Source organism: Mus pahari, chromosome 17 (genome assembly GCF_900095145.1).
Source record: "Mus pahari chromosome 17, PAHARI_EIJ_v1.1, whole genome shotgun sequence".
In the NCBI taxonomy this organism is placed as follows: domain Eukaryota; kingdom Metazoa; phylum Chordata; class Mammalia; order Rodentia; family Muridae; genus Mus; species Mus pahari.
In genome coordinates, this window is record NC_034606.1 from 63,266,092 (window position 1) to 63,272,447 (window position 6,356).

Below are 6,356 nucleotides of genomic sequence, written 5' to 3' on the forward strand. Positions count from 1 at the left end.
AAAAAAAAAAAAAAAAAAAAAAAAACAACCCCATGACAGAGTTAGAACTAGAAAACCAACTTAGCTTTATAGCCGCTCTCATAACTCACGCCCGTTATCTATACGCTGTCTCCTGAGTTGCGTATTTAGCCTTCCCTGCTCTCTACAAGTTAGATTGTACCCTCACATACATCTGTTTACTTATATATGACACATGCTGCTTCATTGTGCATGTGAGAGAGAACACGAGACTAAGTGACCTCACTTAATATTATATACCCCAATTCCCTGCATTTTCCTGCAAATTGTGTGATTAGATAGTACTTTGTGTGTGTACAGCCACCTGTGGAGGTCGGAGGATAACTTGGGAGTTGGTCCTCTCTCTCTCCATCATGTGGGTCCTGGGTTTCAAACCCAGGCTTGGCAGCAAGCACCTCTATCTGCTGAGAGGTCTCACAGCCCGGAACATGTTCCCCGGTGTTCGGAATTTTTGCCGATCGATTGTATTTCCAACAGTGTCGTTTACAAGTCAGGGAAAGTTTTACCCCAGTCCTGCTCTGCTCTCTTCACCGCTTGAACCCACAAGCTAATTCTTTAAAACGAGTCCCATGAAAGCCTTAAGACAGAAAGATGGAGCTGAAGCCTCTCTTAGCCAAGTTAGAACTGGGGCTCATTCTGCTCCTACGCCTCTCAAAAGGACAAACTCTGGGGCCTCAGTTTAAAGCCACTAACCCTGAATAATATTTTCTACACAGAGACAGAGACAGAGAGACAGAGAGAGACACCACCACGTGCTCACGTCTCACAACTGCCCTTATCTTTTTTTTTTTCTGGTTCTGATTACTCTGATAAGTCCCCATTCTGGGACAGACGCATAATACACAAAGATGTCCCGGACAGTAGCAAATTAAAATTCACCCTGACTTTACCAAAGAGGTCACAAGCCCAGCTCCTTCTCTGCCCCCCCCAGGCACCTTGCCACCTGTGTCGTCCACATGTCTGAAGAGTCACCTCCACTCTCTCCGTCCCTGATATAACTCGCTCTCTAGTGAATGTAGCTGCACTCCACAGTGGGGACTTGTAACTTCTGATCCCAGAAGTCCCTGAACAAGCATGTAAGCAGCCTGGCAGGTGACTGGATCATAAGAGGAGTGAGTCTTAGGGATCTCGTTAGGGGATCATCCAAGACCATGGTGTTAGCCAGGCATGGTGGCGCACGCCTTTGATCCCAGCACTCGGGAGGCAGAAGCAGGCGGATTTCTGAGTTCCAGGCCAGCCTGGTCTACAGAGTGAGTTCCAGGACAGCCAGGGCTACACAGAGAAACCCTGTCTCAAAAAACAAAACAAAACAACAACAACAACAAAAAAGACCATGGTGTTACCTGGGTCAGTGGGGATTTTGGATGTCCCCAGGTGCTTGAGCATGGACAAGGACCAAAGACTCCCATCAGGACTAGACAATGCAGGGTAAAGAGTAGAAAAGTTTGCCGGGGGCATAAGTTGAAAGGAAAAAATCTGCTGCTTAAATACCATGAAATTCATCTCAAAGGCAATGACATGGGAGTTTGCTCCCCAGAGAAATACATAGAAGTATATTCAGTCTTTGTTTTCTTTCTTCATCTCAAAAACGACGAAAAATGTGTGGGAAATGTGTGCATAGGCGTTTTACCTGCATGTGTGTCTGTGTGCCCCATGCATGCCTATTGACCACAGAGGCCATCAGATCCCCCCCGAATTAGACAGCTGTGAGCTGCCTTGTGCGGGCTGTTTATTGATGGGAGTTGAACCTGGGTCTCTAGGAAAACAGACTAACCACTGAGCAACCGTTCCAGCCGTTTTATTGTTTTAGACAAAGCCTTATTATATAGCCCCAGCTGAATTGGGACTCCCTATGTAGACCAGGCTAACCTTGAATTTACAGAGATGCACTGGAGTGCTGGGATTAAAGGCCTGTGCTGCCTTGCCTGGGTACCGCTCACTGTTCTATATTGTGAATGTCCTCCAGCCAAAGGCAACCAGCAGACATCTGCAAAATGAGCAATGACAAGTTTATTGATTCATCTCAACTAGGATACACCCATGGCAGAACGTGGCCTAACCAAGGTTAGCTTCAGGTTCGACTTGGGGATCAACTTAATTTTGATTATCTGGGAGTGATGCACCGGGGCTTCATTCACTCTGACCAGATGCTGTCAGAAATAGAAACATTGTCAGGCAGGATGAAGCAAGGCTTAAAGCTCTGACTTGCAGAGGAGTGGCAGCCATACTAACCAGGGCAGGAGAATGTGTTCTTATTCTTGTGGCTTGAACAGGTTATTTGTCTTTCCATTCAGATCTGGTGGCAGAGAGGATCCCACTCCATTGTCAGCTATCATGGTCATAGAATGGCCTTGTCTGATAAGCCTTGTGTGAAACGGCTTGTGTTCAATGGGATGAAAGCAAAGCATTGTTCGGACTGCCCACCCAGTACCCGGTTAGGGAGTGTGGGGGAGCTGCAAGTTCCCCCTTGGCTACTCCCCTGCTTCTCTTCCTGGTAGGCGGACCTGTTCCCGACATCAGCTGAGTCAGCAGAAAGGAAACCAGACCTGAGGGGACTCTCCCTAGAAAATAGCCAAGAACTAGGAATGAGTTATGATGCAATCTGTGACGGCATGCTGGAAGCTGGGCAGAGGACAGGGAAGGGTCTAGACTCTATCTACAAGAGCAGCCTGGCGTGGAAGTAAAAGATGTAGGCCCAAGGAAGAGTACAGTGTGTGTGGGGGGGGGTAGGTGTAGGAGGAAGAAAAGATAAAAGAAAACTGCATGTGATGGTTTGTGCTTATACTCCCGGCTACTCAGAAGACTGGTGAGGGAAAATAAAGCCTAAAGCCAGCTTGGGCAACAGAGTGAGTTCAAGACCAGTTTAGGCAAGAAAACTAGACTCAATCTCAAAAATGCACACACAATCTTTTTTAGTGCTGAAGGTGTACCTCAGGAGTACTGGCTTAGCTGTGCAAGGCACTGCTTTCAATCCCCAATACCAGAGGGGGGGGACAGGAGAGGAGGGGAGGGAAGGAGATGGAGAGAGAAGGGGGAGCCTAGGGGGAGGGGAGGGGAGGAGAGGGAAGGAAAGAGGAAGCCACTTGAGGCTAAGCAGGAGTTAGTGGGGGAAGTACACAGTGTTTGAGGATGGGCTGGAGTAGAATCCGGGAGGAGCCAAAGGGAGGGGCCATGAAGGACCTATTCTGTCCCACTGGAGCTAAAGTAATGGGTGGTATGTGGGCAGAAGGACCTAGATGGCAGCCAGAGGACTCAGTAGTGGCCATCCATCTGCCAGCAGCACTTGCTGAGGAGACTGGAGGAGCGTGGGGAGACATTTCCATACAGGCACACGGCCTGGGGCAGTGTGGGGAGACATTTCCATACAGGCACAGGGCCTGGACTCACCAGACCAGGCAGACAGCACTTCTTTCACTCACATTTCAGATGTTTCTTGTGAAGTTGTTTTGTGTCTGTTTTAAGACAAGTTTGTAGCCCTGGCTCTCCTGGAACTTACTATGTGGACCAGGCTGGCCTTGAACTCACAGGATCTGCCTGCCTCTGTCTCAGGAGTGCTGGAATTAAAGGTGTGTGTGACTACACCCACAACTCTTTTCTGCTTGAGACAAGATTTGATGTGTAGCCCAGGCTGGCCACAAACTTGTGGCAGTCCTGCCTCAGCCTCCCAATTTTAGGATTTCAGATGAGTACTAAACCAGCCTCCTTTTTTTCTTCCTCCTCCTCCTTCTCCTCCTCTTCCTCCTCCTCCCTCTCCTCCTCCTCCTCTTCCTCTTTCTCTTTCTCCTCTTTCTCCTCCTCTTTCTAGTGCTGAGAATCAAACTCAAGGTAAATTATTAGGCAAGTATTCTACCACTGAACCAGGTAGCTAGTGTCCTCTTTGGTCTTTTGTATACTGGATCATATGTAGATAACTGTAACAGTTCCTTGCCTGAGTTTAACAGAATAGTGGGAGAGGCAGATAACTGAAGTGGTTCTTAAAACAAACAAACAAACAAACAAACAAACAGGGCTGGAGAGATGGCTCAGTGGTTAAGAGCACTGACTGCTCTACCAGAGGTCCTGAGTTCAATTCCCTGCAACCACACAGCGGCTCACAGCCATGTAATGGGATCCAGTGTCCCCTTCTGGTGTGTCTGAAGACACAAACAAGCAAAAACAGTTGGTAACTGAGCAAAGTATTCCCTGTGTAATCCCAGCCTAAGGCAGGCTGAAGTAGGTGGATCAAGAGTTCAAGGCCAGCCTTATTATCTATATTCCAAATTTGAGGGCCAGCCTGAGCTAGGTGAGACCTGGAGCAAGCAAGCAAGCAAGCAAGCAAGCAAGCAAGCAAGCAAGCAAGCAAAAAAAAAAAAAAAAAAAAAAAAAAATGACCCAGTAGTTAAAGGCCCTTTCCAAAAAGCCTAACTTTTTTTTTTTTTTTTTTTTTTGAGACAGGGTTTCTCTGTGTAGCCCTGGCTGTCCTGGAACTCACTTTGTAGACCAGGCTGGCCTCGAACTCAGAAATTCACCTGCCTCTGCCTCCCAAGTGCTGGGATTAAAGGCGTGGGCCACCACACCCGGCTGTAACCCTACTTTTTGACTACTTTATTGGGTTCTTATATCTACCACCCCTTTTCACCCGGATCCCTTCCAACCCCCCAACACTACATAGGTAAGAAAGGTTAGAGGGTGAAGGGGGTGTGGACCTCTTTAGACCTGCTTATTAGTGACATCAGGCTCCTAGGGGAAAGTCCAGTCTTTGTCATCAGGATATCGCCAACCAGCAAACGGCAGCCAGCAATCAGAAGCCACCTCAGCCTCTCAGGGCTCGGAAGGATGCCACTCCTACCCCGCAGGATTCCAAAGGGCACACAATCACAGAAACTATCTACAGTTGGCAGAATCACGCCCTGCCAGAGCATGAGAAAAATCACAGTCAGGGGCTGTGGACAGTCTGAAGCAGCCCCATGTCCCACACCTGAGATTAAAACAAAAACAAATTCAGATAATATAACTTTTATTTAAAAAAAAAAGAAAGAAAGAAAGAAGAAAGAAAGAAAGAAAGAAAGAAAGAAAGAAAGAAAGAAAGAAAGAAAGAAAGAAACCAAAATTCTCATTATAGGTACCAGGGAAGTATGGGTGGAAAATAAGGCCACAGGGGTGAGCACCTTAGGCAGGCCAAGGATAAGCAGAGGTCAGGGGACAACAGCTCATCTCAAGGACAGAGGAAAGTGGTCAGATGCCAGTGTGCAAGTTTAACATCTGTAACTTCAGTTTCAGAGATTCCATCGCCCTCTTCTGGCCTCTTCTGGCACTGCATGCACATGGTGAACAGACCTGCACGCAAGCAAAACACCTATACTCATAAAAACAATAACTAACAACAACAACAACAATAATAATAATAAAGAAGAAGGGTGAGTCTTGAGGGCTGGGAATGCACCAGATTTTATCTTGGCTGTAAGGCCAGGACCCAGAAGTGGGGCTCCACGTGAGAGGTGCTGAGTGTTACTGAAGAGAGCCAGAGAGGAAGGGCTCTCAGACCATCATCACAGGTGTGCCTGGATGCAGCTGCAGTCTCCCATTCTGAACAGCTCTTAACCTGGGCATGAAGCACCTCCTCCTTTTTTTTTAATCAAAGATTTATTTATTATATATAAGGACAGTGTAGCTTTCTTCAGACGCACCAGAAGAGGGCATCAGATCTCATTACAAGTGGTTGTGAGCCACCATGTGGTTGCTGGGACTTGAACTCAGGACCTTTGGAAAAGCAGTCAATGCTCTTGGCCGCTGAGCCATCTTGCCAGCCCGAAAATACTAATTCTTTATTTAGTATGTGCACATATGTTATGTGTGCAGGCATGAGTGTGCATGTGGAGGCCACAGGACAACTTGTGGAAACTGGACTCTCTCCCTTCCCCATATGGGTTCTCGAATCATGCTCAGGCTGTAAGGCTTGCTGGCAAGTTCCTTGATCTGCCAAGCCATTTTGCTGGCCCTCTTCCTACAAATTAAAACAGATTCACTTTATATGTATGAATATTTTGCCTGTGTATATATTTCTGCACCATATATATGTCTGGTGTCCTCAGAAGTAAAAAACAAAACAAAACAACAAAACCAGATGGGGGTTCTAGACACCCTGTAACTGGAACTACAGTTGGTTGTGAGCCACCATGTGGGTGCTGGAAATCGAACCCAGGTCCTCCGCAAAAGCAGCAAGTGCTTTTAACCACTGAGACATCTCTCTAACTCCTCTGCCTCCTTTTTTTGTTTTGTTTTGTTTTGTTTTGTTTTGTTTTGTTTTGTTTTGTTTTGTTTTGTTTTTCGAGTCAGGGTTTCTCTGTGTAGCCCTGGCT